The sequence below is a fragment of the Mesocricetus auratus genome, unplaced genomic scaffold, assembly GCF_017639785.1.
Source record: "Mesocricetus auratus isolate SY011 unplaced genomic scaffold, BCM_Maur_2.0 Super-Scaffold_100004, whole genome shotgun sequence".
Lineage (NCBI taxonomy): Eukaryota > Metazoa > Chordata > Mammalia > Rodentia > Cricetidae > Mesocricetus > Mesocricetus auratus.
Genome location: NW_024429189.1, coordinates 43010934 through 43023018, shown reverse-complemented (window position 1 = coordinate 43023018; position 12085 = coordinate 43010934).

Sequence of the window (12085 nt, the reverse complement as noted above, 5' to 3'; positions counted from 1 at the left end):
CAGGGCTTCTTTGTGTCACCTTGGCTATCTTGGCACTAGCTCTTGTAGATGCAATTGGCCTTGGATTCACAGCAATCTGCTGCCTCTGTCTCCAAAGTGCTGGGATTAAAGGTGTGCACCACTTTAATTCAGCATCTAAAATGCATTTTAAGACATACTAAGTGTATTTGTCTTATATTTGGTGTCTGACAATTTAATACACGAACTTGAAATTACTTTGGGTCTGTTCTGCTGGCTTTTGCTACTGAGAACCTGGTAAAAATTTATTTGTATGTGTGTTTTTTTCTTTTCTTTTCTTTCTGTTGGACACACAGTTCTTGGAACTTTATCCTGGAGGCTTGTGTCTGGGTTGACAGTGTTCCTCTAGAGAAATGTGTGCTTATGTCTGCCAGTGTCTTGGGCACTGGCTGCCTCTCAGGACATGCTAATTCAGTTCCAGGTGTGAAGTGCTTTTGCACCACCCAGGTTGCCAAGTTTCAAAACAGACACTAAACCCCAGGTTCGGGCTTTCTTCCCACATCACCCTGCTCTAGTCCTTCCAGGTCCTGAAAAACAAAGCTCAGGTTCACCAGTCTTGTCAAACACTTGAACACGGTGGTGGCACTGGATACATGCTGAACTCTAGCTTCTGTTTACCTCTCCAATGTCTGACTCTCACTTAGCCTCTGGCCTCTTGCCAATTCATTCGTGACTTGGAACAATGTATCATATTTTGTTAAAGCTTCTCCTATTCCCTGACTCTACTCAGGGTAGATGGTCGATCAGATGTTGGAGATAAAAGTATTTTGACCTCAGTTTTCAATATTGCAGGGAGTAAATTATTTAACTCAAAAGGAGTATTTCTTCCACAAATAGTCTAGATTGTTCTCTGGATACTGGAGGAAGAAAGTGTCTCCCAGATGGTTGGAACCCAAAGCTGTTCCTAGGCTGGCATTTTTCTCTTCCCTTGAAGGTAGGGTGTAAACGGTGAGGAAGACCCTGACTACATAAGTCCTTCTGTGTTGATTCTCTGCCTCATGTATGGCCTTTCTGGATAAAGGGCGAAGCAATTCTTTCTTCCTCAAGAGAGATGGTTGCTTGGATTCTTTAAGAAGTTTCTAGAGAAAAGGCCACAATAGCTGATTGGGAAGGGAGAGGCTTGATGTAAACATGAGTCTCTTTCTGGAGGTCAGCCCATAGCACTTCCTCAGAGGCCTGAGTGGGACTCAGATTTACCTTAAGGTGGTGAACCCAAAGCAGTAGATCTCAGAAAAAGAACAATTCTGCTGTCACTCCACAGCCTATACCAGTTGTCTATCATTTGATATAAATGGGAATTAATTTTATAAGGGGAGAGATGGAAGGCTAGTCTTCAGTGTTGGGGGCATAAGGATACAGGCCATTTTTATGATAGAGCAATGTAAATGCACGAACGTCAAGTTTGGTTAGACTCTTTGGTTCCTTTTCTTAAGAGGTTTCATGAGCCAGGCAGTGGTGACGCACACTTTTAATCCCAGCACTTGGGAGGCAGAGGCAGGTGGATCTCTGTGAGTTCGAGGCCAGTCTAGTCTACAAAGAGACTTCCAGGACAGCCAGAGCTGCACAGAGAAACCCTGTCTCGAAAAGCAACAACAACGAAGAGATTTAAGGACAGTGCCTATTTTCTTTGCTAGATCCGTAAAGGACACTTTGAAGTGTGATGCCAACTACCTGAGAAGCTGACAAAAACACTCAGAAGTGTCCTATACTCAGGAGAGTTGGAGCTGCACCCTCCCACTTGGTACTTGTCAAATTTACTTCCTCCAAGAAGTCAGAGTTGCTGGAGAAGGTGCAGATTCCCTGCCTCCACAGCAGAACACCATCGTTCCTTCCCTGTGTAGTGACTGCATGCTAAAGTTTGAACTACCCCAGGAGGAAGCTTAGGTCCAAGCATTAGAAGTGGCTATTTGAGCATCAGAGATCTTTGACTAATTTTTAATGCAAAAATTTTTTCACTAATGTAAGCTTCATTGTGCTCTTTTCATTCTCTGGCACTCAATCTTGGGTCTATTAGAATCTGCCTGGCCATTTTATTTGAACTAACAGGGTTGGGATGTAGCTTAGAAACTGTAGAGAGAGATCTTAGGTACCTGTGCTACAGACCACGCCCACTTTGGGCGTGGCTACAGGTGAATAGGAACGTGGGGGAATAAAAGGCTGTGCAGGGGAGACGAACACACGCTCTCTCTTGGGGTTCTGAAGAGCAGCGAGTGGACCTTTGGTTCTCGGCTTCTCATGTAAGTGACTTATTTCTAAATAAATATTATATGACAACCTACCCTGTGTAGCTTAATATTCACCAATAAGAAACAAACTAGTAAAATTATTAGAAATCTCATATTTCCATAAAATTTCTCTTTCAAAGTGCTTTCAAAAGTAAAGTCATGTCCGACACAGAAGCACATAGCTCTATTCCCCACACTCAGGAAGTAGAGGCAAGAGAACTATAAATCCCAGGTCAGCCTAGATGTATAGAACCTAGCAAAACCCTGTCTCAGATAAACCGAAGGCTGAGGATGTGGCCCAGTGGCAGAGTGCTTATCTATCATGAATAACATCCTCAACTTGATTAAGAGATCCATGGGTCCACAGACCCATCAACCCACCAATCAATCCATCCATCCATCCATCCATCCACCCATCCATCCATGAAATAAAAGACACAAAAATTCATTCATTGATCTTTCCATGCCAATCTGCAAAGGTAAGCAGAATATATATTTATATTCCTGTTGTGGGATATTTGTACACTGTGCAAAGATGTGTCTCTGTGATTGGTGCAATGAGGAGCTGAATGGCCAATAGCTAGGCAGGAGGAGCAGGGAGACACAAGGAGACTTGGAGCAAGACAGATGTGCCATACTGAGGAAAGGGATATAGATTTAAAAATATGGGTTAATGTAAATTGTAAGAGCTAGTTAGAAACAAGCGTAAGCCTAAGGCCAAGGTCAAGCTTTCATAATTAACAATGAGTCTCTGTGTCATTTGTGGGCTGGAAGTCCAAGAAAGTCTGACAAGATGGTATCCAATGTGTGGCGTATAAATCCACATAAGGCTTGAGAAAGCTGAAAAACAAGTTCCAAGTGGGCTCTGTGCTGCACAGGTGTAGCTCTATTATGGATCCTATAATGATGAATTTAAAGTTTTATACATAAATACTTTTTATCATAACTTTTATTACCATCCTAAAATATCAATTTAGACCTTAAAACATCTTTTTAGGTAAACAACTTAAGCACACCCAACATTGCAAAGGAACTTTGAGTGACTGTCCAGGAAGTCAGCTGTTTCTGTCATTTCTACAGTTTTGGAATTTATTTTCTCTGCACTCTCTGTTTATTCAGGTAATATTATATCCTTCTCAGGTCTTTGGTGGGGTTGAAGAGTAGACAGTTATAGCTCTACAGTTTTCCTTGTTATCAAATTCAAAAGAGAAACTTACATATGAGATGTGATTATATGAGGTTGAAAAACATAAAAGCTCAAGTTGTTCATCTAAAAAGATGTTTTAATGTCTAAAAATGATTTAGGTATAAAACTTTAAATTCATCATTAGAGGATCTATAATAGAGTATTTTCTCCAAATATGCCAAATGCAAATGACCTGGACTTTGTGAATGTAATTCTTACAAGACAATTGTTCTTATGCATATAGTTTTACTGTATTAGAGTTATAAGTTTTCCTTCTTACTGAGACAAGAAGGGGGAGATGTGAGACACTTGTGCACTGTGTGAAGATGTGTCACTGTGCTTGTGTCACTAGCTGAATGGCCAATAGCCAGGCAAGAGAGGTGAGGAGACAGCAGACTCGGAGCAAGTAGGAGGTGCCGGAGTGAGGAAAGGTAAAGCTCCATGTGACAGAACATAGATTAAAAAATATGGGTTAATTTAAGATATAAGATCTAGTTGAAAACAAGACTAAGCTAAAGGCCAAGCTTTCATAACTGTCTTGTTATGGGCAGGTTGGTGTCCTAAGAAAGTTTGATGAGAAAGCATACCACACATTCCTGTTTGCCCAAAGTAGGAAAGAGAGGCTCAGCTACATGTGTTGATTTGTTCAAGCCTGTTAATGTGGACAGTGGTAGGGTCAGCCTCAGAGCCCGCAATTTTCTGTCTGCCCTCCCTTCCTTCTTCCTCTCCCATTTCTTTACTGCTTCCTGTCCCTTCTTCTCTTTTTCACTGTCCTTCCCACTAATCAGTGCCAACCCAGTGACCTCTTGCTGGCCTGTGTCCTGGCCGTTGCAGACATTTACCACCATGCAGAGCTTCAGTTTCACTGTCTGCCAACCCCATTGATTGTATAAAGCAAAATCTTCATGAGCAATGGATTGTTTAGAGGTATTTTTAATTCTTTTCCACCTTTTCCAACACCCAAGGACATAGGTCCACACTCCCTGTTTGCAGAACAGTCAATGGAGATGTCCACCTAACTGAAACCCTCATATATCTATTACTGAAATGATGAGAGTTGCTGTTTTGCTTGCCTGTCTCAGAGAGAATGCTTTCCCATTTCTGAGTTAATCTGATCAGTGCAATCACTTGCTCTCCAAAATCCTTCTGACACTGACAGTGACATGACTGTCGAAACCACAGAGTCACCGTTTAAGACACTCTTCACTTTCTGCAGCCTTTATCCATCAGAGAAAACAAGGAGTTTTCCCTTCTAACATGCCCGCAACTTCACAAAGTCTTTACCATGCTTTCTCATCCACAAAAGTTTCTCCATCCCCTCTAGGGCATTAGGTATGGGACAGAGGGAGTGGATTCATTCTGCTTTCAAAGAGCCCTAGAACAACATTGAACTTTCTTGCATGTGTTCTTAAAACTACGGCTTCCTCTGAACTCAGCAGTGGACAAGGACATTTCATAGCTTCTCCTCTCTAAGCTTGTGATGGGAAAGCCCTCAAGGTGAGAGACTGCATTCATGTCTGACTCTGACAAGATGCAAACAGTTCTGGACCACCAGCTTCCTGGTCAAGTGATTTAGTGGCTGAGCATGCCTGCACCCTGAGCCTTAGCTCAGGATATGAGCTGGCCAGCAACCACATCTAAAAATAAGCCAGTGACCGTATCCCATCTGCCCTACTGTGGTCCAGAACACTCTGTGGCATTCCCACATGCAGAGCTGTGAGGGTAAAGCTGATGTAGGAAGTTTTTTTTTCCTTCTGTCTCCTTGTTGATACAAATCCCACCATGCAGAAAAACCATTGTTGGGATGCTGGCACTAGTGTGGTACAGTCCTGCCCAGAAATCTTATGTGAAAAAGCAATGAAGCCAGTCTTTCCCTTTTTGGCTATCTTAGTAGACATTTTACATGAAAACTTCCAGGGCTAACTGTGGTGAAAATGTGCCAGGTAGACCCCTTTCATGCCAACTATAATTAATAATGTTATAGCCTTCAAGGCCATAATGTTCATCAGTTATTAATTAGTAATTCATTTGTTGAATAAATAATATTTATGATTGATGATAGAACTTGTAATCGGATACTAGAAGTGGCCCTCTTGGGGCTGGCATACCAGCAAGTATTAAACCATGGTACAGTAATGATAAACACTACGGATCATCTAGGAAAATCCAAGTTAAATAATCATGACATAACCAAGGTGCTCCCTCTCAACATGAGAACAGTCTGTTGTCAGGGTTCACATGTGTTCTGGGCCCAGAGTGTCTTAATTGTTTCTGTCCAGTACACCACTGGTTTCCATTGGCTATCAGCCCACCCTATGCCCTCTGCCTCCCCAAAGCAAATTGTTCTTTGCTAGGCAATCCTATTGACTTTGAATTACCCTTATAATAGGTGCTTTCAAAGTATTGTCATGACACTAGCACTCACATTTGGGGGTGGGGGTACGTGGGGGTGGGGTGGGGGAGAAGTGCTTTTCTGAAAAGGTAATGATTGAAATTTTTATTTGGAATGATTCCTTAGATTGAATTCGCTTTAGATTAACAGATTTTCCTGCTCAATTGATTTTCTGGCATCCATGTAGTAATCCAGCAGAGATAAAAATGGGGGTTCATTTAGTCCACTGCTTGGAGGGAAACCGCGAGCCTGGCAAATGGATGCAACAGCACTTCCTTCTCGCCCTCGTGGTGGGAGCAGGAGCAGGACTACCAGATCCGGCCAGCTGCTGACCAGATGCTGCCTTCAATTAATATTCCAATCCTCAAAGACATTCCCTGCTCCCTCTCGAAAGCAGAGCAGCTGAGTAATAAAGAGACTCACTAAAGTCCTATGTGATTTTTTTCCAGAGAGCATTTATAATGGCTAAATTGCTTGAAACAAATTAGCACGAAAAATAAACATAGTTTGTACAGTATCTGTAAAACAAATTCCTAATCTTGGGAAAACAGAGAGACAAAGTCGAGCTTGCATTTAACAACACACACACACACACATACACACACACACACACACACACACTCTATGCTTCATTAAGACAGACCCTTTCCTTCCTTTCTTCCTTCCTCCCTCTCTTCCTTCCTCCCTCTCTTTCTTTCTTTCTTTCTTTCTTTCTTTCTTTCTTTCTTTCTTTCCCTTCCCCCAATTTAAAAAAGGGTTAATAAACTCCAAGATATCACTGCTAGTTAAAGAGGTCCTGCACCATTTTAAGGGAAGTGGGAGGCTACAAAGGAGACAGTTAAAAAGAAACCAAGAGACTGTGTTGTAATGCTAACAGGCAATTAACAAACTCATGGGTGTTAATTATCTTCATACTGTATCATGTTCAATTAGCTTAGTCTCTGCAACAAAGGCGCCGGTGAACAATTGCTTTGATAGGCGTACAGTACTTCATTTGTAGTTAATCGGTTTAAGCCCTGCAGTTGCTAGGTTACCTGTCTCTAGAGGTAAAAGGCTATACAGATGCACTATGTTTAAATGACTACAGAGAACTGTTTAAACTCAAACCATGTATAACTCTTTATTGATTTCTCACAGAAGATCTCAGCTCTGATGATAAGGTTTTGATATATTTTCCTGCTACAGCTGGTTCCTTGGAGTATTGCAGAAAAAAAATCTGTCAATATGCTTCTATTATGATCTCTTGATCTGTGCCTATAAAAACCTTTAGCCGCAGCCCTTATTATAAATAATGGAAGAAGCAATAGCTGATTCTTTTTCCACACCATACTACATGGAGATTTTTTTCCTTCATTGCCTTTGGATCCAAATCACAGACTTCTGTACCGGTGCTCTAAAATAATAAAGGAGATTTTTTCTGGCTCTAATTAATTTGATTGACTCTCAGCAGGACGGGATCAGCTGTAGCATCATGAACTTCAACAATAACTACCAACTGATGGGCAGTTCACATCAATAAGACCATCACTGGCCTCCCTTTCACCTGTCACCAGGCAGGGAGTGAGCAATAACCAGCCCCCCGCAGATGCTCCCCGCTTAGTGCTTTCTGCCCTATTAGCAATTTATAATGGTGATCAAGAAACAGTCAGAGGCGAATCAAGACAACTGTCTGGCTGCCTGTTTAATTGGCCTTGTTTGCTTTTTGATAAATGGCTTGTGACTACTCTAGGCCCCTGTATTTTGACTTTTAATAGGCCACGGTGATTAGACTACCAACAGATACTAGGTCAAAACCGAGGAAAGGTGCAAAAAATGTTAATTAATATCAATAATAGACAATTATTAGTTAGACAGAAGGACCTACTAGCTGGGTGCTCTAATGGCTCGGAGCTAACTGGAAGAGAAGTGCTGCCAAATTAGCATAACTGTACGCGGGCTGCATGGTGGATCCTAGCAAACATCTGTTATGTTAGTAATTCAAATAGAATTCCTGCCTTTCCAGTGATGTTCGCAGAGTCAGCAATCCCTGTTGGCCATTTCAAGGCACTAACAATACCCTAGTGACTGGTGTCCCTCCAAATGGACTGTGTTTGAGAGTAAGAACTGAAGTGCACCTTTTCTTTGAGGCAGCGCCATTGAGGAGCTTAAGTGGGTCACCGTCCTCTGGTCAGCAGAGGGTGGAGGAGGAGGGTTTTCTTGGCTTGGACATCATACTGACCTCAGAAGGACGTATGAAGTGGCCCAGCAGATTCAGGGAGGGATGTGAGCTTTCTACATTTGCCCTTTCACAATAAACACTGAAAACATGGCTGTGTCCAACACGCCGCATGAAATGCTGCTGCAATAATTCCTGCAGCATGATTCTTTATTATTCATTCCTGGAAGTGTGCGTGTGTGTGTGTGTGTGTGTGTGTTGTATTCACATGCACACCGTGGAAGGTTGCCATCTGTTTTGGATTGTAAAAGGAGGCAAGGTGTGGTCAGAATTTCAAGATGATGAAGTGACAGGAATCCTGAGTACTATTCTCTTTACTTGTCATCACCATTAAGATCACCTTGAGAAAAATCCGAGTTACAGTGAGGGAATGTTGGAAGGGATTTAGAGATCCTAACGTCCAAGTGAAGAATCTGAAATCCAGACAGGCCCCGCGTCATCTTCAGGCTCCCCAGTTGGTTTGGGGAGCTGGCTGGAAGGAGATCTAGTTCCACTGGCCTTGCTCAGGGCCTATCCCTTCACCTTGTTGTCCCCTTAAGAAGCTGTGTATTCCTTTGAGTAGCTTTATTATTCCATGAAAAAAAAGAAGCTGTGTATTTTTCTATCTATAATTTAATGTCTGGTAGGGTAGATCTTTTTTTCCCACTAAAAACATGTCTGTAATGTAGAGGTGGGATATTTGAAAAGTGTTTCTCATTGTATAAGAGAATGAAATTTTGAAACAGCATGTTCTAAACATCCTTTATTTTTTAGGATAAAAAAAAAGACTTGGCTGTAAGATTCTAAAACTTACAGCCATCACTCACAAATGTCCTATGTTTTCATGGGAGGCAAGCTTTTCACATCTCCAACCCCCACCCTCATCTCCCCACCCCCCACCCCCTCACCCATCCTATCCCCCCACCCCCCACCCCGGAGGTGTAGGTCACAACTGTTGTTGTTTATTATTTGAGCTTTTCCCACACATTTGCCCTGAAGAAAACCAGGGAAAGAGCTGTGTGTGTTGCCCTTTCCTTTTCCACGGAGGACTGACATTTAAGACACATTTGACTAAATATTCTCACAATCTTTGAAGAGGCCCCTCACCCTGTCCCCACAACGGAATCTTTTTCTTGAAAGACTGAAATTGAATTATCATCAATTTCAGGGTCCCCCCCTTGTCTTGTCCTTTATTCCTATCCTTATCCCTTTCTACCCTAAAGGAACCCTCCCAGGCACATTTTGTTGCTTTGGTTTTTCAAAGTAAGACAAATTTACTTTCCACCTTCCTTTCTGCATAAATGCTCTAACACACACACACACACACACACACACACACACACACACACACCTGCCTTTTCACCGATGAGGAAACTACTAGGCATCTTTTTTTTTCCCAGACAGGGTTTTGCTTTGAAGACAGGCTGGCCTCAAACTCACTGAAATCCACCTGCCTCTGCCTCCCAAGTGCTGGGATTAAAGATGTGCGCCAGCCACCACCGCCCTGCTTATTATGCATCCTTAAAATTAAATTTTCCAAATAATTCATTTTTGAGAATGTCTTTTTTTTTCCTCTTAATAATGGTAATATTGTTGGGGAAGTCCTGTGTCAATAAAGCACTGTTGGGCCAATAGGGAATCAAGATAGGTGGGACTAGGAGTCCAGAAGGACTCTGGGAAGGAGAAACACAGAGAGTCAAGATGTAACGCCATGGGGTAGGAAGCCCAGAACTATTCTCCGGTATGAGAAATACTTAGATTAACAATTATGGGGTAATTACTTAAGTCAGAGCTAGCCAGTAAGAAACAAGCAAGGCCAACAGCTTCATAATTAATATAGCTTCCTGTGTGTTTATTTGGGACTGATGCGGCTCTAGAACCAGGCTGGCGGGAAGGCTTCTCTCAAGGAAAAGGCTTCCTTTTACAAAATATGATTTTTTTCCTTTTACTTAACAAACATTTGTTAAGCACTTTGCCAGAATGTCGGAGATGGCAGTCAGAGCAGCAGCACAGGCTTCTTACCAGGTGGATCTTCTTAGGAAGCATCTTACCTGTGCCTGCCTCTCTGTCTCAACTACTCAGTGACAGAACTGGACACACCCCAGCTTACAAGGAAGTCAAGACTTAGCGAGTTCAAGGGAGTAAAAGGGGGGTAGTCTTTACTAACCCTTTCCTACCTCTCTCCTCTTTGGGATCATCTCGACGGTTCCCCCAGGTCCTTAGCACAAGTGAGGGGACAGGTGAGCTGACCAGAGTCCTGATGCCTTTGTCTGCGCTGCAGCGTATGTCCTCTAACAATGGTACCGTGAGTTCCAAGCTTTGCTGGTTCTAAAGTGAGAGGAAATCAGGTTTATTTTGTTTTAACAATTGAGGTTTGGGTTATTTTTATCCCTCCAGAGTTCACTGTGATCCACATGTTGTGTAAGCTGAACTGGGCTGACCCTAAGGTGTGAATGGCTGCATCCTGGGCCATTTACCACAAAGGCAGAAAACACAGCTGAACTACATGGTGCTTCCTGGCTATAAGTGATAACTGTCTCTACATAATACAAGCTCAGCTTAGCTGGATATTCTTTACGTTTCTACTGGTATGTGTGACTCCTATACTGACCGAAGAAAATATAATGGAGTGAGTAAGGGCATTTCTAAAACTTGCCATTTGAAGTCCAACTCTCAAGTATTCACTTCAGGGCTGTCTACAACCACGTTTTCTCTACACGATGTTTTCTTCCAAGTCGTGAAGAGCATCAGGAACACTGGTGATACATGCAGCCTCCCCTTCTCCCTCTCTCCCTTCCCTCCCTCCTCCTCCCCCTCCCCCTCCCCCACCTTTCTCTTTTCTGCTTGCCTCCCTCTTTCCCTCCATCCCTCTCTCCTACATTATTGTTTATTATTTGAGAATGCCATACATGCATGTAAGATGTTCTTGTCAAATTCCCTCCCCATTCCCTCCCCACCCCTCCCCTCCCCTTCCCCTACTCCCCTCCATCATATATCACTTTCCCCTCTCAAGTCCTGTGCTCTTTATTTTTATGAAACCCACAGAGCCCACACAGTACTGCCAGAATGTGCATGGGTGTGGAGCCACCTTCTGGAGCTTGGGTAGCTTCTTGGGGTGCATCCCCGAAGAAAACGTGTTCCCTCTTCCAAAAGCTAAAAGTTGCCGGTAAGCTGTTCAGCAAAGGGTAAGTAGGACTTCTTGACTTCTTCCCCATCCATGCTGAGATTATTTTGAGGTGGGGGTCTGGCTTGTAGTCTTTCTCTGTAGTCCTGGCTGGCCAGATGCTTGTTATGTAACTCAGGCTGGCTTCAGACTCACAGCAGTCTCCGGCTTCAACCTCCTGAGTACTGGTATCACAGGCATGCGTCACACACCTGGCCTTTTCAGCTGCTCTCAAGTTGCTCTCCACTGTTGTCCCTGTGATTTTCTTCCTTGTTAAAGACATTACTCTCCAAGTTTCCATGCTCATACTTGAAACATTCCCACATGAACAGACAGCCCCAGAGCTGGCAAGATTACAGCCTGGCTGATGCTGACAGCAAAACACATCTGGATTTCAGTGATGTTAATATGAGCAGAAACATTTTAGATATACAGGATGCATTAGCACACCCATCAATTATCTGTCATCATTCAAATATCTGTGGTGTTAAACAGTTTAGCGATAAGTGAATCCAGTAATTAATCCCAGCCCATTAAGATGACATGTGGTCACAATGTTTTCCTCATGGCAGTGTTCACAGACAAGATGTTGCTGGTATGTTGGCCAAAATGATGAAGCTGATGAGATGGTATGACTGTTCTCTCTTCTGCACCTCGCTGGAGATAAGATAGTAAATGGAGCTTCTGAAGTTTATTTTGTTTGTCTGTTATTAAAAATGGCCTATGCAGTTCTTAAGAGCAAATTCTACATGTGGCCACTGGTGCCTGTGGTCATCTCAAGAACGCCACTGTGGCCTGTGAATGTCTTACGATACACTGAAGTGAGAACCACCCGGAAAAGAGTGCCTAAGAAGTCTGGGCACCTGTCTCTCAAGGGAGTAGGTTCCACTTCTGATGGGCACCTTTG